The sequence below is a fragment of the Suncus etruscus genome, chromosome 5 (genome assembly GCF_024139225.1).
Source record: "Suncus etruscus isolate mSunEtr1 chromosome 5, mSunEtr1.pri.cur, whole genome shotgun sequence".
Lineage (NCBI taxonomy): Eukaryota > Metazoa > Chordata > Mammalia > Eulipotyphla > Soricidae > Suncus > Suncus etruscus.
This window is the reverse complement of record NC_064852.1, coordinates 105,066,214-105,092,103: the sequence shown is the minus strand read 5'-3', so window position 1 is coordinate 105,092,103 and position 25,890 is coordinate 105,066,214.

Here is a 25,890-nt window from a genome sequence, read left to right as displayed (position 1 = left end):
TTTATTATACTCCAAATGTAAATTCCTATTTTCTTTTTAAGTAGGTAGTTATGCTTTTTTCTTATCTCATTCAAACTATCTTCTTCTTATCTTTCCAGAAAAAGAGGTCAGTAAAAACCACTTCCTAACAAAGGCCTTTCCATAAATGGATTTAAGCAGTCAATAGTAGATATTTTTTTAAGTTTATTTCTTGAGCCACACCAGCAATATTCATGAATTATATCTTGGATCTGTCTGTGCTCAGGGATCACTCCTATTCGAAATCTGGGTACCATATAATATGCTTGAAATTACTGTGCTGGCTGCATATATGACAAGTGCCCTGCCTACTGAACTATTGCTTGGACTATAGATTATTAAAAAAAATCAGTTTTTATGAGTGGTTGTCTGAATGGAGGTCTCTGATTATTATATAGTTGAATGTGATTATTCATAGAAAGTAGAGTTAGATGGAAGAAATATGTTATTTAAAGTTAAAGAGTTTATATTTTGAGTATATTCTTTGCCACTTAATAACTCTATTATCATGAATAGCTGACACCACTCTCTTGTTCCCATTTAATGAAGATGCTTTCTACTTAGTACGATGATTATTTGAGTATATGAGATACATCATCCAATTTAGTACCTGTCATATGAAAGTTTACATCATCTCAGAATGCATGCTTATAAATCTTTCCTGCTTTTATCCATAACTTAGAACAGTGTCTTGATCTAAGAGTTTAAATATTAGTTAATATTTGTGATATTGACCATATAGAAAACAGATAAACAAAATGTTTTTGAGTAAGTTATAGCTTTTTCTTCATATTTCCAAAACAAAATCTCTAAATTATTGCACTCTGAAAATAGAAACCAGATTATAGGAAAAATGAATATTCAATGACAGAACTGAAAGGACTCTGGAAGACTGCATAGAAATATTTCATATACAGTCTGGAGCAATAACACAGTGGTAGGGCATTTGCCTTGCATGCTGCTGACCTAAGACGGAACCGGGTTTGATTCCCAGCATCCCATATGGTTCTCTGAGCCTGTCAGGAGTGATTTCTGAGGGCAGCACAAGGAGAAACACCTGAGCGCTGCCTGGTGTGGCCCCAAAACAAAACAACAACAACAACAAAAACCCATATACTGTTAATATGCTTACCTTGTGGTTTGTTTTATTGTTCCTTTTGTTTTCAGGTCACATCTGGCAATGATCAAACTTACTTCTGGTTTTGTACTCAGGATTCACTCCTGGTGGTGCTTGGGAGACCAAATATGGTAATGGAATTGAATCTGGATCATCCACATTCAAGGCAAGAGTTTTTTTGTTTTTTGTTTGTTTTTTTTGAATTTTGGGCCACACCCGGTAATGCTCAGGGGTTACTCCTGGCTATGTGCTCAGAAGTTGCTCCTGGCTTGGGAGACCATATGGGAAAACGGGGGATCAAACCACGGTCTTCCAAGGCTAGCACAGGCAAGGCAGGCACCTTACCTTTAGCGCCACCGCCCGGCCCCTTCAAGGCAAAAGTCTTACCTGATGTACTATCTTTCAGGTCCCTGTTTGAAGCAGATTCACCACACACACACACACACACACACACACACACACACACACACACACACACACACACACACACACACACACATTTAATTATTGATTAATTTGGGAGGGCATAGAACATATACTCAGTGAATGATGCCAAATGGGGAAAAGATTATAAAGTAAGATTGACATACACAGAAACTCTAAAACTCTAATGATAACCAATACAGGAAAATAAGTGCTGTTTACAGATAGAGCTCAAAAATTATGTCTCTCTCCCTTTTAGGCAATAAAAGACCCTTTCACTGATTTTTCTCAAGAGTGACTGCATTCAACATCAGATCAATTTGTATTTTAATCCAAATAAAATGCACCAACTTAACGAAATTTGAAAGTACTGGCTTTAAAATAAATCCTTGATGAAAGACTCAAATTACATTTGAAATTGAAATAAAATAAACTTGAATTTCATAAAATTGGATTATAGGCACTGTCTTGCAGATTTTCATATAGTCCCAGAAAGGTGGAAAAAAACCAGAATAAACTAATCCTACTATAAACAGTCCTGTGGTTGATAACTGGTTCATTATCTTTTATAATACATGTGCTTTTATTTTGTTTATTTAGCTTCCTAATTAAATTTTCCTGCAGTATCAGGAATACAGCAGAGGAGTATGAAATGACACCGGTTGGGAATCCACAAGCATTGATGAGCATGGCCCAATTGAACTCCAACACTGCAAAACATGAGCAGTGCCACATTCTTTAGACTCTTGCACAGAGCTTTCCAGTCCTGTTGGCAGTATTGCTAGGAGGAGCTTCTGCATCCCCAAGTACTGTTTTTGGAGACTCCCCTTCACATTCACCCACCCACAAAAGAAAGAATTTACTTCCCACAAAATGCTATCATCAGTTATCATTTAAATATAGAGCTCAGAGTTAAAAGTATAAAATTGTTTTAGGATGAACAATAAAGCTTTCCTAATCATTATTTTCCTGTTTCATTAGATTTATAGAGTTCCTTTTTAGTTCTAAAAGTAGATTTCTAAAATTGTACTTTTCTCGGTTGTCAATATGATAATTAATTTCATACTCCCTAATCTAGAGTTGAAAATACTGTTAGAGATGATGAAAGTTATATAAAAATATATTTAAAAAATAATAGTTGTTTTAGCCTGCACAGTGATTTCTGACATAGTTTGATGGCAGTAAAGAAACACAGAGTTTGTCCTGGAGTATATATTTTAATTTTTGCTGAGTTATATTCTTTCTGTACTTTCAAATTCACTATAACCCCCATGCCATCGTTGGAAGATTCCAATCAACTTTCTTAAAGGTAGAAAAGCATTCTCACTTCATCCTTTTCATTTACATTTTTTACTTTATTTTTGGGACATATCTGGCTGTGCTCTGGGTTACTCTTTTTTATCTTTAATATTTTTTATTTTTTAGTTATATTTATTTAAACACCATGATTACAAATATAATTGTAGTTGTATGAGTACAGTCATGTAAAGAACACCCCCCTTCAGCAGTGCAGGATTTTTACCACCAATTTCCCAGATCTACCTACACCCCACCTCACCCACACCTGTACTCGAGACAGGGCTTTCTTTTTTTCTCATTCTCATTGTTATGATAGTTTTCAGTGTAGTTATTTCTTTAACCTCACTTATCACTTTATGTGGTGAGCTTCATGTCATTAGCTGCACCTACATGGGAAGATGGGGGGAAGTAAGGGTTGGGACTGAGGCAGTAAAATATTAGAAGTGAGCTTTGTAGGGCAGTATCAAGGTCCCACTACAAGATGGATATTATGGATATATAAAATATATGCATACAATATTATCAATAGGAGACCAAGGAGAAAAAATTTCCACTGACTGTCCCAACATAAACCAGTGCTAGAACGGCCCGCCCTTCTCTCAGAGCGCATTCCCATTAGTGTAGGGAGAGGTAGAGAAAAGCCTGTTGACCCCTATAGAGTCAACCTAGACCGGCGCCCAGGGAAGTTCTGAAGTCCAGGGGAGAAAAACCCTATACCTTGCAAGAGTTGGTCTCCAGAATCAAGGAGGAAACGGGAGGCCAGATGTCTGCCAACACTCCTTCCCATGCACCTCCCCCCTGGAGTATGGAGGGAGGGGGAAAGCCTGAGGACCACTAAGCGTCCACCTGAACCCATTTCGGGCCATCTGACCTGACACTCAGGGAAGGCCTGGAGTCAGGGGAAAAAGACAAGGATGACTGGGGGCCTGCCAAGCCTCCCAGCACTCCCCAGGCTAGGGAGAAAAGCTCTGGTATGGGGTCTCCCCAAACCCCATACCTGGCAAGAGCTGGTCTCCAGAATAAAAAAGAAAATTGGAAGCCAGATGTCTGCCCACACTCCTCCCCATGCACCTCCCCTCTGGAGTACGGAGGGAGGGTAGAAGCCTGAAGACCACTAAGAGTCCACCTGAACCCACTTCTGGCCATCTGAGCTGGCACCCAGGGAAGGCCTGGAGTCAGGGGAAAAAGACAAGGATGGAAGGGGGCCTGCCGAACCTCCCAGAACTCCCCAGGCTAGAGAGAAAGGCTCTGGTCTGGAGCCTCCCCAGACCCTATACCTGGCAAGAGCTGGTCTCCAAAAAAAAAGAGAAAACCAGAAGCCAGATATCTACCCACCCTCCTCCCCATGCACCCCCCCTGGAGTATGGAGGGAGGGGGGAAGCCTGAGGATCATAAGAGCCAACCTGAACCCACTTCTGGCCATTTGAGCTGCCACCCAGGGAAGGCCTGGAGTCAGGGGGAAAAGACAAGGATGACTGGGGGCCTGCCATGCCTCCCAGTACTCCCCAGGCTAGGGAGAAAATCTCTGGTATGGGGCATCCCCAAACCCTATACCTGGCAAGAGCTGGTCTCCAGAATCAAAGAGGAAAACGGAAGCCAGATGTCTGCCCGCCCTCCTCCCCAGACACCTCCCCCCTGGGGTACGGAGGGAGGGGGAAGCCTGAGGACCACTAAGCGTCCAGCTGATGCTCTGGGTTACTTTTTTAATATTTTATTTAAAAACCTTCATTACATACATGATTGTGCTTGGGTTTCAGTCATGTGAAGAACACCACCCATCACCAGTTGAACGTTCCCATCACCAATGTCCCAAATCTCCAACCCCTGCCTGTACTCTAGACAAGCTTTCCATTTCCCTCGTACATTCTCATTATTAGGACAGTTCAAAATGTAGTTATTTCTCTACCTAAACTCATCACTCTTTGTGGTGTGCTTCCTGAGGTGAACTGTAACTTCCAGCACTTTTTTCTTTTGTGTCTGAAAATTATTATTGCAAGAATGTCTTTCATTTCTCTTAAAGCCCATAGATGAGTGAGACCATTCTGCGTTATTTTTCTCTCTGACTTATTTCACTCAGCATAATAGATTCCGTGTACATCCATATATAGAAAATTTCATGACTTCATCTCTCCTGACAGCTGCATAATATTCCATTTTGTATATGTACCATAGTTTCTTTAGCCATTCGTCTGTTGAAGGGCATCTTGGTTGTTTCCAGAGTCTTGCTATGGTAAATAGTGCTGCAATGAATATAGGTGTAAGGAAGGGGTTTTTGTATTGTATTTTTGTGTTCCTAGGGTATATTCCTAGGAGTGGTATAGCTGGATCATATGGGAGCTCAATTTCCAGTTTTTGGAGGAATCTCCATATCACTTTCCATAAAGGTTGAACTAGACGGCATTCCCACCAGCAGTGGATAAGAGTTCCTTTCTCTCCACATCCCTGCCAATACTGTTTATTCACATTCTTTGTGATGTGTGCCATTCTCTGTGGTCTGTGGTGGTACCTCATAGTTGTTTTTATTTGCATCTCCCTGATGATTAGTGATGTGAAGCATTTTTTCATGTGTCCTTAGGCTATTTGTATTTCTTCTTTGTCAAAGTGTCTGTCCATTTCTTCTCCCCAATTTTTGATGGGATTAGATGTTTTTTTCTTGTAAATTTCTGTCAGTACATTGTATATTTTGGAGATTAGCCCCTTATCTGATGGGTATTGGATGAATAGTTTCTCCCTCTCAGTGGGGGCCTCTTGTATCCTGGGCACTATTTCCTTTGAGGTGCAGAAGCTTCTCAGCTTAATATATTCCCATCTCTTAATCTCTGCTTTCACTTACTTGGAGAGTGCAGTTTTCTACTTGAATATGCCTAAAGTCTCAATGTCCTGGAGTGTTTTGCCTATGTGTTGTTCTATATATCTTATGGTTTTGGGTCTGATATCGAGGTCTTTAATCCATTTGGATTTTACCTTCATACATGATGTTACCTGGGGGTCTAAGTTTAATTTTTTGCAAGTGGCTAGCCAGTTGTGCCAACACCACTTGTTGAAGAGGCTTTCTTTGCTCCATTTAGGATTTCTTGCTCCTTTATCAAACATTAGGTGATTGTATGTCTGGGAAACATTTTCTGAGTATTCAAGCCTATTCCACTGATCTGAGGGTCTGTCCTTATTCCAATACCATGCTGTTTTGATAAATATTGCCTTGTAGTAAAGTGTAAAGTTGGAGAAAGTAATTCCTTTCATTTTCTTTTTCCCAATGATTGCTTTAGCTATTCTAGGGTGTTTATTTTTACAAACGAATTTCAAAAGTGCCTGATCCACTTCTTTGAAGAATGTCATGGGTATCTTTAGAGGGATCACAATAAATCTGTATAATGCCTTGGGGAGTACTGCCATTTTGATGATATTAATCCTGCCAATCCATGAGCAGGTTATGTGTTTCCATTCTCATGTATCCTCCCTTATTTCTTGGAGCAGAGTTTTATAGTTTTCTTTGTATAGGGCCTCGTTTTTTTATTAAATATATTTTTTATTTAAGTAACATGATCATATTTGGGTTACAGTCATAACCAGAACACCCCCTTCACCAGTGCAACATTACCCCCTCTCCCCTTCCCATCCCCTACCTGTTTTAGAGACAGGCATTCTACTACAGTAGTTTGTTTTTAAGTTCAGTAAGTTGTATTTTATTCCTTAAAGGATAAGAGTTAAAAAAATATAGTAAAGGTGTGATAGTGGCAATCGCCAATGTTTGCATAGGTCCAGAAAAATGGAGAAAATGGGAAAAAATATCCTTGACCTGATTACAAAAAGGCCTCACTCCAGAAGATTACTGGCATAAGGCAGACTCTGGGTTCCAGGCATACCAGTCTATCCAACTCCAGTCATTCTGAAAGTCCCGGTGAAACTTTTTCACACTTTAGCTATAGTTGGTATCTGAATTTTATATTTAAAGACTCTGGATTCTGTGCATTTCTTTTGTTGATGTCAGGCTGATGTGGAGCATCCTCTAATTTCAGCATATCATTAAATGCAGAGCGATCTGCTTTGCATGCAGACTATTGCTGAGTCACCTGGGTGTTGGGAGTACTCTTTGGAGTACTCAATGCCAAAGCAGTGGTAGGTCTTCTCTGGTAGAGGCCTTGATCCTGGGAATGTTAAAGACAATTGTGGTTGTTTCCATAGTTCAGGTGTGTGTGGACAATGCCCATTCTTCTGAGGCCTGAGTCAAATCATTATGCCAATGTTCAGAGTAAAAGGCCTAATTACATTACCAAATTTGTGTTCCCATCTCTATTAGAGAAGAAATTGTTGGTATATATTATTTTCCCATTTTAATGTGCCTATGCAAAGGAGAAGCAATGCCACAAGATATTGTTGGTGCATCTGGGGGCCAACGAATAAATTCCAACATTTCCCGGAACTTGGTATAAACGTGAAATCTATACATAGTTAATCTTCCACCAGTATTGCTTATAAAACAGATCTCATCGGGGGAAAATCAAGCAATCAAATAACTAATCTAGTGGGCAAAATTGTCACAAATGAGGATATTTTAAAAGAGTTATAGATGTTAAGGGAATACATCTGAGATATAGAAAAGAGATACATGTGACCCTTTCATGTTTTAAAAAGAAAAAAAAAAACAAGGGTATTTGAAGACAACAGGTGATAGTTGAGTTTGCGACATGTTTTGCGGCATTACGAAACCCTATATTGTCCTTGAACTAGGGGATATGCTGAAGCTGATTCCGGTATCATGCAACACTCCATAGTTTGATTGTGACATAAGGGGCCACCAAGCATGGGTCAACAGGCGTGTTGGTCATAGTTGTTTGCGTAGGCATGAGCTGGGGACCGAGAGGGTGTTATTCAATGAGGAGCTGGATGGTGGTGTTGGGGCAGAATGTCAGTCTTGGTGTCTACCAAATTAGGAACTTAGGATAAGGAGGGTTGAATAAGGGGAAAATAATGGTTCAGGGTTTGGGTATGAGAAGGTAGGAGAGACAAAGGGGTGAGGGGAGAGGCAATACATATAAGACTAAACAATAAAGGTCAATTTGAGTGTTTTGTCAAAATCTTGAGCATAATGATTCTATTCCTAGGAGCAATTTAGGATCAGAAATGTTTTGGATAATGATTAGAAAGTATATTTGCTTCCAGTGCTTTGCTGAATAGGAGTGGTGAGAGAAGACAGCCTTGTCTTGTGCCAGAATTTAGAGGGAAGGCTTTTAGTTTTTCTCCATTGAAGATAATATTTGCCACTGGCTTGTGGTAGATGACTTTAACTATATTTAGAAAGGTTCCTTCCATTCCCATCTTGCTGAGAGTTTTGATCAAGAATGGGTGTTGGACCTTATCAAATGCTTTCTCTGTGTCTATTGATATTACCATGTGGTTTTTATTTTTCTTGTTGTTGATGTTGTGTATTATGTTGATAGATTTACGGATGTTAAACCATCCTTGCATTCCTGGGATGAAACCTACTTGATCGTAGTGGATGATCTTCTTAATGAGGCACTGAATTCTGTTTGCCAAGATTTGTTGAGGATCTTTGCATCTGCATTCATCAGCGATATTGGTCTGTAATTTTCTTTTTTGGTATCATCTCTGTCTGTTTTAGGTATCAAGGTTATGTTGGCTTCATAAAAGCTATTTGGAAGTGTTTCTGTTTGTTCAATTTTATGAAAGAGTCTTGCCAGGATTGGTAGTAGTTCCTCTTGGAAAGTTTGAAAGAATTCATTAGTGAATCCATCTGGGCCTGGGCTTTTGTTTTTGGGCAGACATTTGATTACCATTTTAATTTTATTAATAGTGATGGGGGTGTTTAGATATGCTACATCCTCTTCCTTCTATCGTGAAAGGTCATAAGAGTCCAAGAATTTATCCATTTCTTCCAGGTTCTCATTTTTTGTGGCATAGAGTTTCTCAAAGTAGTTTCTGATTACCCTTTGAATCTCTGCCATATCAGTAGTGATCTCTTCTTTTTCATTATTAATACAGGTTATCAAGTTTCTCTCTCTCTTTCTTTGTTAGATTTCCCAGTGGTCTATCAATGTTGTTTATTTTTTCAAAGAACCAACTTCTTTCGTTGATCGGTCAGATTGTTTTTTGGGTTTCCACTTCATTGATTTCTGCTCTCAGCTTTGTTATTTCCTTCTGTTTTCCTATTTTTGGGTCCTTTTGTTGAGCACTTTCTAGTTATATGAGCTGCGTCATTAAGCTACTCAGGTAAGCCCCCTTCTTCCTTCCTGATGTGTGCTTGCAAAGCTATAAATTTTCCTCTTAGTACTGCTTTTGCTGTGACCCATAAGTTCTAATAGTTTGTGTCTTTTCTATCATTTGTTTCCAGGAACCTTTTGATTTTCTCCTTGATTTCATCTCGGACCCACTGTTTATTCAGTATGAGGCTGTTTAACTTCCAGGTGTTAAATTTTTTCTTCTTTTTTTAAATTATCTTTATTTAAACACCATGATTACAAATATAATTGTACTTGTATGAATACAGTCATGTAAAGATCACCCCCCTTCACCAGTGCAGCATTCCCACCACCAGTTTCCCAGATATACCTACTCCCCACCCCACCCACACCTGTACTCGAGACAGGCATTCTTTTTCCCTCATTCATTCACAGGGCTTTCTTTTTTCTCATTCTCATTGTTATGATAGTTTTCAGTGTAGTTATTTCTCTAATTGCACTTATCATTCTATGTGGTGAGCTTCATGCCATTAGTTGCACCTACATGGGAGGATGGGGGGAAGTAAGAGTTGGAACTGAGGCAGTAAAATATTAAAAATGAGCTTTGTAGGGCAGTATCAAGGTCCCAATACAAGATGGATATTATGGATATATAGAGTATATGCACACAATAATATCAATATAAAAAAGAGAAAAAATTTCCACTGACTGTTCCAATATAAACCAGTGCTAGAACAGCCTGCCCTCCTCCCAGAGTGCATTCCCATTAGTGTAGGGAGAGATAGGCAGAAACCTGTTGACCCCTATAGAGTCCACTTAGACCGGTGCCCAGGGAAAGACTGAAGTCCAGGGGAGAAAAACCCTATACCTGGCAAGAGTTGGTCTCCAGAATCAAGGACGAAATCAGAAGCCAGATGTCTGCCCACCCTCCTCCCCATGCACCTCCCCCCTGGAGTACAGAGGGAGGGGGGAACCTGAGGACCACTAAGAGTCCACCTGAACCTACTTCTGGTTATCTGATCTGGCACCCAGGGAAGGCCTGGAGTCAGGGGAAAAAGACAAGGACGGCTGGGGGCCTGCCACGCCTCCCAGCACTCCCCAGGCTAGGGAGAAAAGCTCTGGCATTAGGTTTCCCCAAACCCTATACCTGGCAAGACCTGGTCTCCAGAATCAAAGAGAAAACTGGAAGCCAGATGTCTGCTTGCCCTCCTCCCCATGCACCTCCCCCCTGGAGTACAGAGAGAGGGGGGAACCTAAGGACCACCAAGAGTCCACCTGATCCCACTTCTGGCCATCTGAGCTGGCACAGAGGGAAGGCCTGGAGTCAGGGGAAAAAGACAAGGATGTCTGGGGGCCTGTCAAGCCTCCCAGCACTCTTCAGGCTAGGAATAAATGTCCTGGTAAGCTCAGTTTTTCTCATCTGTTAGTTCAGTGTGAAAATTTCTAATTTCAGTTGACAAAACTTCTTGATGCTTAATATTGCTCCAGTCAAGTTTATCAATGCTTTTTTTTTTTGAGCTCCCTGAACATTTTCCATAATTCTACTCTAAACTTCTTGAGAGGATACCTATTTGTTTCCTACTTTTTAGATTATTAGAGAAGCCATCTTGATTTCTGTAAATATGAGGTGTACTGCAAAATTACTCCATTGGTAAGGCTGTAGATTGATTCTTAAAATGTACAGAAATGGAATTCAGAGGTTACAAGATAAGCGTTTTGGGTGTGGGTGCTGAAGAAGCTATAGTCCTTGGATGGAGGCAGGCTCAGCAGAGAAAATGTAGAGAGAAAGGCCACTGTGGTTTAAAAGTCTCTGAGTACCCAATCACGGCAGGAATTGGCCCCATGTGCATTGGGCAGGGACATATTACCGGGATGGGTCCTGAAGAGGCTATAGTCCTTGGATGTAGGCCGGCTCAGCAGAGAAAAGGCAGAGAGCAAGGCTGATGTGGTTTAAAAGTCTCTGGGTACCCAATCACGGCAGAAAGTTTTTCTTCTGTGTCCCGTTGGAATTCACAAATAATTTCAGAGCCCTGTGGTCAGTGAAGGTAGCCTGCAAAATTTCTATCCTCTTGATATTATGGAGGTATGTTTTATGTGCCAGCATGTAGTCTATCCTGGAGAATGTCCCATGTACATTGGAGAAGAATGTGTATCCAGGTTTCTGGGGATGGAGTGTCCTATACATATCGACTAGGCCTCTTTCTTCCACTTCTCTCCTCAGGTATAGTATATTTTTGTTGGGTTTCACTCTGGTTGACCTATCAGTGTTGACAAAGCCATGTTGACGTCCCCCACAATTATTGTGTTGTTGTTGATATTTTTCAGGTTTGTCAACAATTGTATTAAATATTTTGCTAGACACTCAATCGGTGCATATGTGTTTAGGAGAGTGATTTCTTCCTGCTCTACATACCCCTTGATTAATATAAAATGTACATCTTTGTCCCTTACAACCTTCCTGAGTATAAAGTTTGCATTATCTGATATTAGTATGGCCACTCCAGCTTTTTTATGAGTGTTGTTTGCTTGGATAATTTTTCTCCAGCCTTTTATGTCTATGTTTGTTCTGACTATTCAGGTACATTTCTTGTAGGTAGCAGAAGGTTGGATTAAGTTTTTTGATCCATTTAGCCACTCTGTGTCTCTTAAATGGTGCATTTAGTCCATTGATGTTGAGAGAAAGAATTGTCCTGGGATTTAATGCCATCTTTATATCGAAATTTGGTATGTCTTTAGGTTAGTCTTGTCTTAAATTAGGTCTTTCAGTTTTTCTCTTAAGTCTGGTTTTGAGTCTGTAAAGTTTCTGAGCTGTTTTTTGTCTGTGAAACCATGTATTCTTCTGTCAAACTGGAAAGTAAGTTTTGCTGGGTACAGTATTCTTGGTGAAGCATTCATTTCATTCAGTCTTGTCACAACATACCACCACTGCTTTCTGGCCTTGAGTGTTTCTGGTGACAGGTCTGTTTTAAATCTCAAAGATGCTCCCTTGAATGTAATATCCCCTTTTGATCTTGCTGTTTTCAGAATTCTGTCTCTATCTGTGGGATTTGTCCTTGTGACTAGGATGTGTCTTGGGGTTTTTTTATGAGGTCTCTTTTGGTTGGCACTCTTTGAGCATGCAGGATTTGATCACATATGTTCTTTAACTCTGAAAGTTTCTCTTAAATGATGTTCTTGACCGTTGATTCTTCCTGGAAATTTTCTTCCTGGGTCTCTGGGATTCCAATGATTCTTAAGTTGTTTCTGTTGAGCTTATCATAGACTTTTATTTTCATCTGTTCCCATTCTTTGACTAATTTTTCCATTGTCTGTTCATTTGCTTTAAGTTTTTTTCCAGTCTCTCCCACTGTATGGAATTTTTATTTATCTCATTTTCCACAGCACCAATTCTATTCTCAGCTTCTGTTTCCCTGTCCCAGAGCTTATCCATTTTGTCATTCACTTCATTTACTGAGTTTTTCAGGCCTGTTAGTTAACATGTTATTTCAGTTTGGAGTTTTGTGATTTCTGTCTTCATATTTTCTTGTTTTTTTTTATTAGTGTTCTGTTTCTTTGGTTTCTTTGAGTTCTTTGAGCATCATCCATATTGCTTGTCTAAAGTCTTTATCTTAGAGGTTGAGTAGTTGTTTGGCCATTATCTGGTCATCAGAATTGTCATCTTCATTCTCTATGTTTGATGCTGGCCTGCTTTGTTTCCCCATTTTCACACTTGTATTGTGGGTTTTTCTACATGTTGTGGTGGTATTCATTGGCTAAAAGATGTACGCAGCCACATTCCTCTGGCTCCGCCCTTTTTGGGTGGGTCAACTTGCCTTCAAGGGAGGGGAGTCCTCCATGGATGAAGCCTCACACAGGATCAAATCTTAGGCCCAAGCACGCAGCAGAGAAGACAGTCTGGTGAGAAATGCTGGGCTTCAGTGATCTAGCACGGTTCTTAGTGTGATGCTTTCTTCTTGTTGCGATGGTGTTCTTTCCTTAGAAAGAGCACACAGCTGCGTAGCTAAGTGGAGTAGCCATGCTCTTCTGGGGCCTATTTCTGGCCCACTCCAAAGAGGTTCATGCAAAAGGACAGGAGACAGACACACAGAGGCAGCACTCACAATTTTTCACAGTCGGGCCCTACTGGGCAGGCATAGTTTCGTGGATTTTCCCAGCCTGACGTCACAAACAGAGGACCTGGCTTCTGCAAAGTACTGCTTATAGCTGGTTTTCATGTTATGAAGCAGTTCATTGGCATTCCTTCCCTGGAATAAACCTCTTGGAGAGCGAGTTTTTTGGAGCTTCTTTTCTGCCCACTCCCAAGAGGTTCACGCAGAGGACAGGAGACAGACACACACAGGCAGCACTCACAATTTTTCACAGTCGAGGTCTGGGTTACTCTTAGTGCTGCACTCAAGGATCATTCCTGGTAGTTTTCAGGGGACCATATGGAATACAGGTGATTAAAGCTTAATGGGCCACGAACAAGGCAAGCAGCATTCTTACAATAGATGTCAAGACTCTGTGTTTTTGAGTTGTCAGTTGCTGGTACATCATAAGGAATTTTACCTTATTATGTTTAGAAAGAAAAGTCAAGAAAACCTGTTTATGAAGGGGAGATTGTGCTTTCTTCTTATAAGTGTAGAAATGCAGAAAACTATTAATGGTATTAGGCTTCAAATTAAGAAAAACAAGTATGTAAGATTGAAATTCTATATCAGATACTACGCTCATTTAATTCTTTCTTTGATGGGGAGTTGGGAGGCATGTCAGGTAATGCTCAGAGCTTATTTTTTGTTCTGTGCCCAGGGATCAATGTCGTTGGTACTTGGGAGACCACAAGCAATGCAGACAGGTTGAACTGGAAATTGTTGTGCATGTACCTTAATTTCTGTACTATCTCTTTTTTCTTTATTTAATTCTCAGGTAAGAATTTTCTTTTCTTCACCTCAAAAATGCGACTTTTGGAGAAGAGTTATGAGGGCAGGAGAAAGATTTCTTTGGACTCAAAAATCCAGCATTGTGATTAGCTGTATTAACTTTGTATGATATGAAGCACCTTACATGTGTCCAAAATGCTATTGTGTTTGGGAGGTTTTGAATATGTAGAAATTACAAACTAAGCTATTAACTATCTTGTGTTAAAGAACAATTTGAGAAGAAATTCTCATAGTCTGGGTGAGTCTAGTTTGATCTGGCTTGCTAATTTAGAGAAGTACTATGGACAGAAATTAAGGTAAGACATGCAAATGCAGAATATAATTGTACCTGCTTTCTGAGACTAAGGTATAGTGAATTTCTACTAGGATTTGTTGCATATTTATAAGGAAATATATGTCTTTTCAAAATAGGATCTTAGACCTACTGGCTGTCTCTCTTTTTGCATATTAAATAATGATACTAATACCAATATATAATTGAACACAGTGTTAAGAATACATAACATAGAACTGAATATGTTATTGCAAAAATGGTTTTTAAAGTAAGCATTCTATGAATTTGACATAAATATTTGTTAATTATGCCTAAATTTGCATTCAATACAGATATTTGTACATTACACAAATTTTTTTTGGATCACATTTGGCTGTGCTCAGGGATTACTCCCGGCTCTGCGCTAAGAGATCACTCCTGGTAGGTACAGGGGATTCCACGTGATGCTGGGAGTGGAACCAGAGTCAGAGACATGCAAAGCTGCCACTCTCCTTACTCTACAATAGCTCCAGTCCCCACATAACAAATTTTAAAGGATACATACCACATTATAAATTAAGGCTTACTTTTATTTTCACCTAAAAGCTAAGGCACATAGGGACAAGTATGTGAGTATCTCAGAAAACTTATTATGTTATTTGCTTTGAAGATTATTCATTTATTAAGGAACTATTTTCTGTTTTAGTCATTTTTTTTTAAATTTGTGTTCTGAGGATTTTCTGGTCAAACTCACACTACTGAGTTGGAAAGAGGTGTGTTGAACAAGAATTAATGAAACCTGGTTGAGGCAAAATATAAACATTTATTTGGACTGTCATTCCTAGAACATAGATTAAACAAGTATTTTGTGCTGGAATTACCTTGGGGTAGGGAGTGCTTATATTTACAGAAAGGGAAGGTTAATTTATTCTCAGAATCACTTTATAAAAATCAAGTTCTTAATGTAGTTTTGATTGGTAAAAAATTAGTCAACAAATGGATGAGTGCAGCCTCAATTTTGTGTGGTCTGTGACAATCAGATTTATTTCAACTTTTTTCTGGGAAGTGGAGGTATGTGAGTATGCTGGAAATGCATTGAATGGTTTAGCTACTGCATGATATACCTGTTTTTTTAATCCTCAAAATTTCCCAACAGCCCAATTCTAATGTTTTAGAATGTTTTATAGAAAGTCTATTAAGAATTTGTTTTCACTCAACAATGCTCTGAAGTAGGATCTTCCTGCTTAATAACCTCATTTTCATTAGTCTGTAGTCACCAAGTGTGTGTACACAAACCGGAACATAAATGCATATTCATCTTGGAACCACATGCTAGCCATAGTATAGGAACTCAGAAGAGAACTTAGTACAAGAAGAGTTGATTTGTAATAAAAATCCTTCACTAGATATTTTTGTTGTTGATAGGCTATTATGAATCGAATTTGCTGCTGTATTTGGCTGTCACACACTTGGGTTGTGGGACTGTGTGATCAATGGTGCATATCTGTGGGTCGTACCTTGATATATGAACCTTTGAAAGGCAGGGCAGGTTCTTTAACAATAAGCCACATGCACTCAACCCCTTTATTCTGTCTTCACCCCTTCATTCATGGCACCCCTTTATGATTTCTGATTATGCAGAAAAGTGCTCAGAGACAGAAAAATCATTCTATAGCCGATGGTTTCCAATTTCTTCTTATTCATTGAGTTAAGTTCTTGGTATTTTTTTTTTATCATATTGTGCAGTATTTCATCTCCTTACAACACTTCCTCTGGGTCACAATAAGACCTTTTTAGACTATAATGTTATAAAATCACCCCCTTCCCTTTGGTAGCTAGCTGCATACCACCCTGTAGATTCTTGTGACAAAACATTAATTTAGAGGCTGTATAGTTTGAATTTATTTATCGACTTAGTAGTCCTCTTCTAAACTAAACTAAAAACATCAATAGCCCTCTAGGGAGAATACAGAGCCCTAAACAATTAACAGATGCAGAGAATTGCTTTGATTGGTGCTTGGGGAGTCATAGCCAGGGCTTGAGGCCGAGAGACAGATGAGACAGATGATTTTGATTTCCCACCTCTCTTTGATGCCCTTGTTGACAGATGATGTGAAACTAGCTCCCCTGAGCCTCGTTTGTCTGAATTTACTGGATTTCCAGGTGTTTGGCTTCATCTTCTTAATGGAAAATGATACAAATAGTCTCTCAAGGCTTACTTAGTCCAGAAGGATCTCATGGTTCATAGACAACCAGAATTTTTTTTGACTGAGAAATAAGTTTACAAATGATCTAGTCTTCTCCCTGATTTCATCTTTTTTTTAATTAAAATATTTTCTTTCCTCTCTAGACCATGTTGTGAATGAATTATATTTCTAAGTGGTTCACACTTAAATATTACAGTACCCAACTCACACTAGTCTCTATTTTTTGGTATGGCTATTCACTCTCTGTCTTGGAAGATGACTTTCTTTGAAAGTCAGTTTTGTCTACATATGTGTTTTACATTTGCATAATTAATGGTCCTTTATTTTTTAATTTTTGTGGTTTTGGGGGGCCACACCCAACAATACTCAGGGGTTACTCCTAGTTCCTAACTCAGGGTTACTCCTAGTGGGCTCAGGGGATCTTATGGGATGCTGAACCTTCAGTCTATGTTGGCCCGTGAAAGGCAAGTACCTTACCCACTTCAGCTCTTATAAGTTTTGTATGTTTTCATTTTGTGTATATTCTCTTGATTGTATTATAAACAATTGAAAAAAATTCATCCATCAGTGCAGCCCTATGTTGATACCAATTTCTCTCATCCACACACAGTGCTTTGATGGTCATTTATAGATATGTCTCTTTTAGATCTGTGGACAATTATCTCTGAGATAAATATTAAGGAAGAGTTTACCAGAATTTAATAATACTTGTATGAAGAACAGAAGGTGTATGTTTTGAGCAATAGCACCATGGGTAAATCATTTGCCTTGCACGCAGCTGGCCTGGGTTCAATTCTGGGCATCCCAGACTGTCAGGGGTGTTTTCTGAGTTCAGAGCCAGAAGTATGCCCTGAGCACTGTCAGGTGTGTCCCCAAAACAAAACAATAACAAAAGAATAGAAAGCTTGTTGCTTTCATCCCACATTCTTGGGAAATAGATCATTAACCTCGTGTAATCCTAAATCTCAGTCTCTAGAGAGTTATGGTATCAACTAGGAATGTCTGGGGCCCCTACTTCTTGTGGCCCCTGCATATAATTTCTTTGACTGAGCCAATACTTGGCATGATATGTACACCTCAACAACAGTTATTGTAGAACTTTGTAAAAATTAGAACTTATAACTTATTTACAAATTCTGGAGGACACACACACACACAAACACACACACACAAATATTCCCTAAGGCCACACAGCAGCAGGATTGTGGGTTCAGAAAAGAAAGATGGAGATGGGGACCCTTCATTAGTGTCAAGGGTGGGTTTCTGGAATTTTATAAGTGTGCTCCTTTTTATGAATATATTTTTATTGAGTAAAGTGGTTTGTACTTAAATTTTAGGTGTATAGTATTATAACAAATGTCTATAAAAATCAAGATCATTACAAAAGTCTAGTTTCCATCTACCACTATATAGTTTAGCCCCCTTTTTTGTTTACTAAGGTCACATGGATAGGAGTAAAATTTCAGGAAGAAAAGTATCACTCATGTAGTCTATTATTTAGGTCACACAGAACTTGTGAGAAGGGGGCCTTATTGGGTGGTGCAGCCTGGCCCTATATTTGTTTGTGTAGCTGCCATATGTTTATCTGAATGGCGGTCTCTGAAATTTAAAACTTTTTCAAAGGATAATACATACTTCGAAGTGGATATTCTGGCAATTAAATATCTCAGTGTCAGCATTTGCATTGAGTTAAAAAAGCAAATTGCCTGCAACTGACAATTGCAACAATATTCCTATTTTCTATCAAATTGATGTAAAATAAATAATTAAGTTTTATTATGTGCTGCACTTCTCTGATTATTTTTATTTTAAGCATATTATTACATGCTTGTCAGCTTTTCAGTTTTAATTATCTTTAAATTGGCTAATTATAAAGATTTCTCAATTTTTCAAGTTACCTTACCATTTTAATAAGCATTTATAAGTTATTTTTAATATTCTAGATATTAAGTCTAATTTTTAATTATAGGTATTTATTCTAACAATACTGAATGAAATATTTTTTCAATAATGTATTTTCACTTAATAGGCATCCTTGATTCTTATATAAATTTTTTTACCTAAGGCTTGTGACAAGACACACATAAGAAATTCTTCCCCATTCTATGGTTATAAAGATCTTCTCATGCATTTTTAATTTTATTGTATTATAATTTTTCTTTTAGCATTAGACTAAATACACATGTCCTTTTACATAAGTAATAAGACAACAACATAATAGTATTTTTATATACTGAGTGATTTTTTCCTAACTCTATTTATTTAACCACTAAGTCCTCTTATTGGGTAATGAGAAATTAATTAATAATAAATCAGTTTCTTATATACACAGATTTCTTTTATGGTTTGGCTATTCTGTTTTACTGATAAAACTAAAGCAATGACTAGTTTATATTCTGAAACTTTACAGCAATAGGATGCTTCAGTTTTTCCAAGATCAGCACTATTCTATGACCCGAAAGAGGCAACTTTCCTAATTTATGTAATATGACTTTCACTTCCCTCTCCCCAACTGAGGCTCTGTTTTGCACTTGAGTTTATGTCTATCTGGAAATACCTGGCATCAATTGTTAACATGTCTTATTGTTTTACTTTTTACCTTTTCAAGTCTTTGCTTAGATATTTCTCTCTCAGGACATTTGAAATGGATGCCATAAACTCATACAAATATTTTATATCTATATTACCTGCTTAATTTTTTCTGCAGCACTTAATTCACTAATTGTGGCCTAGATAAGTGCTGTTTTGTATTTATTTGTCTCTTCCCACTAAAAATAATGCATGTAAGTATTGCTATTTTTCCATTACATTAATCTTCAGTATATAATCATGTTTTGCATACAAAACAGTCTATAACTATTCATTAAAAATAAACAAAAGGGGCTGGAGAGATAGCATGGAAGTAAGGTGTTTGCCGTTCATGCAGAAGGATGGTGGTTTGAATCCCCGGCATCCCATATGGTACCCTGTGCCTGCTAGGGGTGATTTCTGAGCATAGAGCTAAGAGTAACCCTGAGCACTGCTGGGTGTGACCCAAAAACCAAAAAAAAATCAAACAAATGAATTTATTACTGAAGAGATATTGTTGGTTTTATTGCCTTGTTCTAGATAAAGAAAATGACTCTAATAACTAATATTTTAAAGTTTCTCAGTGGATTATTTTCATTTAGTTTTTGTAAATTAAAGATTTATTATATCCAATATTGTTTTTAAAGGTAAATAAAACAAAATTAACTAAGAACCTCAACTCTATAAGTTAGAAATTTAATGTTGATAGGTAGGCAAAATTGCAAAAGAAACAATGGCTTTGATATCTCTGAATTGTGGCATAATAGTTTTATCATGCCTATAATTTATATATTGAAATTAACAAAATTTTAAAAATAACTTCAGGAAATACCCTCATTACTTGGAAATTAAATTTTCATAGAAAATTTCATAGAATTTTCCAAGAATATTAAGTTCTGTTTTATTCTATTTATTTCCATTTTCAAATTCTTTAGTGAGTAAAATATTGTGCCAGACACTAGAAAAGATACACAAATGAATAAAACACAAGTTGTGTCCTTAAAAGAGTTTAACTTATAATGTGCAATGAATCAAAGTACTAAGAATGGTGGAGGTCCTGACCCTCTTGGTTTCAAATTGCAATGCTGGCATTTCATGTGAAATTTCATTTGAAATTTCCATTCTAGGATTATGCTTGACATTTTTTCCCCTGGACCAAACCAGAGTTACAGTATAGAAGACATATTGAAATGATCCCAGACATTAGACAAGGCATAAGAAAACTTTTTTGAAGAAGAAAGAGAAGAGATTAGTGGTGACTAGGCCAGATTGGTCTGATTGATATACAGGTCAGAATGATGGCAAGGATGAAAAGCATGGGCCAGTGACGGTATTCATTACACTTCTGAGTGATTTTGGTTTATGGATTTTCGTCTTAGCATAGATTGTTGCTAGGTGGGCTTATGAATTTTATGACTTGATGATTCCAACAAAACTCAATTCTTGATGAGGAACATTTGGCTTTGGACCTACTGACCTGTGGTCAAATATTCCATCTCTACTAGGCTGAGTAACTTTTAGGAGGCTTTCTCTAAAGGCAAAAATTTTTGTTTCTTCTCCCCTTCACCCACCAAGAAAATACAGAGAGGTCCCATTTTTCTTGTAGAAAAACAAAAACAATCAGACATTTACTTCACAGACTATTCCCTGGCAAAGTTCTGATCACAGATGCACAGATCTGTCCTTATTAGCATCTCAGTAGAAAAGCCAAAAGGCTGGAGGACAATGTAGTGGGTAGGGTGCTCACCCTGCATTTGGCCACCATAGTTTTGATCCTTAGCAGCCTATATGTTTTTTGAGTCTGCCAGAGTAATCCCTGAGCACTTCTGGATGTGGCTTCCCTCAAAAAGAAAAGTCTGAAAACTTGATAAGTATCACCATCACCTCTGATTATTCTAATACTAGAAAATCGACACTCACATGAAGAAGATAGAAGTGCAAGAAGTTTCTTATAAAAAAATGTTTAAAAGATAAAGAATCAAAAATATGGGGGCCAGAGAGATAGCATAGAGATAGGGCATTTGCCTTGCACACAGCCGATCCAGGCTAGACGGTGATTCAAATCCAGGCATCCCATATGGTCTCCTATGCCTGCCTGAGCAATTTATGAGCACAGAGCCAGGAGTAACCCATGAGTGCCGCTTAGTGTGGCCCGGAATTGAAAAACAAAAAAAGAAGGGCAAGTCTTCATATTAAAAGCTAGACTTGACATCTTGAAATGGAAAGAGATAGAAATAGAATTGTGAGAGAGGGGGAAAAATAGAATTGTGACGAAGTATCTGTACCTCAGTAGCAAAGATTGACTTTTTCAAGGAGTCACTACCACCTTAGGGAAGAAATCCAAATAGCTTTCCTGCAGCCCAGCATTGATTGGCTGAGGACTTCCTAGGAAACAAACCCTATTTTGAAAGTTATAGTAGAGAAAATGGTCTGAAGTTGAAGGTTCCTTGCAGCTCAGAGTAAATTTTTTTTCTCAAAGGAAGATCTTAGTGGAATAATGCTCAAGGATCAACATGGACAAAAATACTGACTCATTTTACAGAGAAACATGAACATTGTTATTTATAGCAACCAAAAATGGTAGAGAGTGTTTTGGGACAAATAGCTGTAGTAGTGAGAGTGAGTTTATGATTTCTTATGATAGTATAGATTAATATAGTGGAATATAAATTAAAGTTAGTTGTTGACTATCAGGAATGCAGAAGCTTGAGCAAAGGGAAAGTAAATGCTGTTACTAAATAGAAAGGATATTCTAAACAGGAACTGATATTTACATCAAAGATAGATTGTTTCAATATGTAGAACTGTGTGCTTTAGAGCCTAACCTATTTTTTCTAGCACATAGATCTTTTTTTTTAATTTTAATGAGGTTTTCTTTTTTTTATAATAATACCTTTACTTAAACACCATGGTTGCAAACATGTTTGTAGTTGGGTTTCAGTCATAAAAAGTACAATTTTCCCCCATCTCCTTTTTCCCCCACCACCTGCTTGTCTTTATTTCTTTCACTCACTACCATTGTCATGATAGGTGTTGGTGTAGTTATTTCTCTAACTGCACTCACCTCTATTTGTGATAAACTTCATATCCTGGGCTTGTTTTTTCATCCTTCATTTCTATTGTCTTTGGGTATCATTACCATGCTGTCTTTTATTTTTCTGAAATTCCACAGATAAGTGAGACTATTCTAAAGCACATAAACCTTTTTTTAAAAATGTAATTTCTTTAAGCACCATGGTTACAAAATTTGTTCATTATTGTGTTTCAGTCATTTAATACACACCCCCTTTACCAGTACAACTTTCCTGCCATCATTGTCCTCACCCCCTATTTTCTATCTCCTCCTACCCCCTATCTGTCTTCGAAACCGGCATTGTATAAGACATTGTATAAGACAGATATATATATATATATATATATATATATATATATATATATATATATATATATATATGGCTTGGTAACAGAGAGAATAACATAAGTATACCTAGTTGTGTGACCACTCATTTTTCAAATATTTATTAGAGATATTTGAGGGTATTTACTCAAAACTTATGATGCTAGTTGAAATCAATATTTATGTATCTAAATGCATGTGCTAGCAAAAAGTATCTAAGTTTGGAATTGCGACTTCATTATTCTAAGGATAGAGGTAGAGGTTCTCACACATTCTCTCTTCTGATGGTTTCACTAGATAGTGTTTCATGGTCCTGTTTTTTTCTTAATTAAATAAATTATTTATTTATTTTTAATAAAAAAGTGTTACCATTCTAAACTCGAACACATTCAATGCTTAGTATAGTACATCAAAGGTATATCTTGTTCTTTACAGTAAGTTCTCTGAAAACATTATAACAAAATTACAGGATACACACAAAATTAAATGTATCAACATGATGCAACTATTCAGTACTGCATACAGTGCATTATTTATAAGACACCACAAGGACACAATTCTTATAAATTAATATAGATTATTGTTCTCAGGTTTGTGTTATTTATACCTCTTAGTGATAGTGACCATTACCTTTTTTTTTTTAAGGTTTGGAGTCAAAGGAGCACTGTAAAAACAATGTTAGTGTGGCAATTATTGCTTGCATGGGCCCACCAAAGTATGGGGGTCATGGAAAGGAAAAACTTTGGCCTAAGTACAAGGAGACCCTACCCCTGAAGTTTCCTGACAGAAGACCATTTCTAGGCTCCAGGCAAACCAATTTGTCCAATCCCAGTCATTGTCTGCAGTGCCCATACAGTTATATCTTTCACAGTCTCTGTTGTTGATCTCACGCCTTTGCATTAAAGGTCCTGGAATCTGTACATCCCACATTGAAGTCAGGATGGTGCAGAGTGGCGTCTAATTTCATCTCACAATTAACAAGCAATGCAGAAATCCCTGTCCAGTATGCAAGTTTTTGTTGTTGTTTAAATCTTCTCTGTGTTAAGGGAAGACTCTTTTGAGTAAATCGATGTCAGAGTAGCAGTAGGGTCTTTACCCCGGTAGAGGATTGCTTCCATGTGATGTTATAAACAATGTTGAATATTTCATAGATGGCTTCCCTGGTTCAGGGGTGACTGGAAAATGCCGAAACCCCTGAGGCCTGTGCCAGGTCATCATGTCAATGTTCAGGATTAGTAAGGTTCCATTGCACCACAAGATTATTGTGTTCCCATCTCTATTAGATAAGAACTTATTTGTATGTATAGTATTTTCCATTTTAATGTGCCCATGCAAACAAGGAATAATGCCACCTAGCGTTATCAGCGCATAAGGGAGCCACAAGAACAAGTCCAACAATCCCCGTGACCTGGTTCAAACATAAGCATTAAACTGAGGGACTCTTTCACCAAAATTTTGAATATATATGGTACCCCCACACAAAGTGGTCTCCTCTCAGACTGAGAGTCCATCCTCCCATTTTTATTTTGAATATATATGGTACCCCACGCAAAGTGGTCTCCTCCCAGACTGAGAGTCCATCCTCCCATTTTTATTTTGAATATATATGGTACACCCCCACGCAGTTTTTAAAATGGAGACCAATGAGAAAGAAAAATACCAGTGAATGTCAAGACATACACCAGTGCTGCATCGGCCTGCCCTCCACCCCATGCGTCCCCCCCTTAGTGTAGGGAGACAAAGTCGAAAAGACTGAGGACCATGATAGAGTCCACCTAGGCCAGCAACCAGGGAATACTTGGAATAAAGGGGAGATAGCTAGGGAGAATGCCATCCGGCATGGGGTGTCCCCTAACCCCCAAACCTGGGAAGAGCTGGCCTCCAGGATCAGGGCACCGGAAGCCAGCTATCTGCCTGGCCCCTCTCTTTGCTCCTCCTCCCTAGAGTAGGGAAGGGGGGAAGCCTGGGGGACCCCTAAAAGAGTCCACCTGGAACCCACAGCAGGACACCTGAGGTGGCACTCAGGCCAGGCCTAGACTCCAGGGGGAAATAGGGGCATGGCTGGAGGCCTGCCAAGCCTCCCAGCATCCCGTAAAATAGGGAGAATGCATGGCCCTGTTTTTTAAATCATTGTGTATTCTCGATATCACCTGAACTGTATTATTAAATAAAGATGTTTTTAATTATAGAAAAAACTGTAAAAAAGAGAAAATGTTTAAAAGTGTGTATGCTGAAAAAAACAAGAATTGTAGAGTGTATTAAACAAAGCAAATGCATAAAATAGGCTTGGCAGTTCTCAAATCTGCATCTATTGTGCATATAATAAGAAAATAAATATTGTGAATGTGTTATTAGTGCTGGAAAACTTCACACTGTTACTTGAGTAAAACACAATATTTTTAAATAACTTGAGAAATAGCTTATGTGAGGAAATGAGAGGCACAGTCAGCATGAGGTGCTATTTAGAACCATGTTGAGATATCAGAAGGCAATGGGCATCTCAAAGATCTAAAGAAAGCAAGGAAGACAGTGAATTGGTGGGGGAGTTGAGTTTCAAAACAAATCTGGAATGGTTTAAGAAATGGTAAGATTTTATTATTTGAAGATCAGTGGTAGGTCCTCCACCCCTAATACTTACAGAGACTGAAGAAGGGTTGAAGGAAAGGCCTAGCTCATAATCCACCAAAAATTTTTCACACCAGTTCCATTTCCCACTGTGAGAATCTTACACATGAGTGGGTAAACTCAAGTCCATAAACTTATTTCAGGTGATTCACTCCTAATTGCAGGCACAGGAAAGAAAAACACCAAAGTTTGAGCCTTACATATTTAGCAATAAATATTCAGGATCTATTTATTGAAAGATCTGTGCATGTCCCAGAAGTGAGCTTCTGCTTATTTGGAGAGGGAACTTCAGAGTCTTGGAGGTGCTGTTTTGTTTTAAAAGAGGACATGAGATTTAAATACATTGATGGTTATAAGAAAGGTCAGAACTGAATATCTAAACTACAAAATCAACAACACTGAAATCAGGAGACTCAAACTTGAACAACCAAACTTAACAAGGTGCCTATTCTGATGGCAGGTTGGGGGTGAGGAGTGGTATAGGATGTATTATGGAAACAGTGATGGAAGGAGGTTGACACTGGTGGTGGTTTGATATTAAAATATTGCATGTATAAAAATCAACTACGAATAATTTAGTAAATTACATTACTTAAACAATAAATTTAAAACAAGAAAACAAATGACTGATGCATGAAAATTATGATTAATGGCATTTTATTATAATTTAATATAAATTCTTTATTTGAGCACCATGATTACAAATATGATTGTAGTTGGGTTTCAGTCATAAACAGAATATCCCCTTTCACCAGTGCAACATTCCCACCACCAATGCCCCCCCTTCCTATCCCCTGCCTGAATTCAAGACAGGCATTTTACTACAGTTATTTTTTTTAAGTTTAGTAAGCTGTTTTTCTTTCTTTC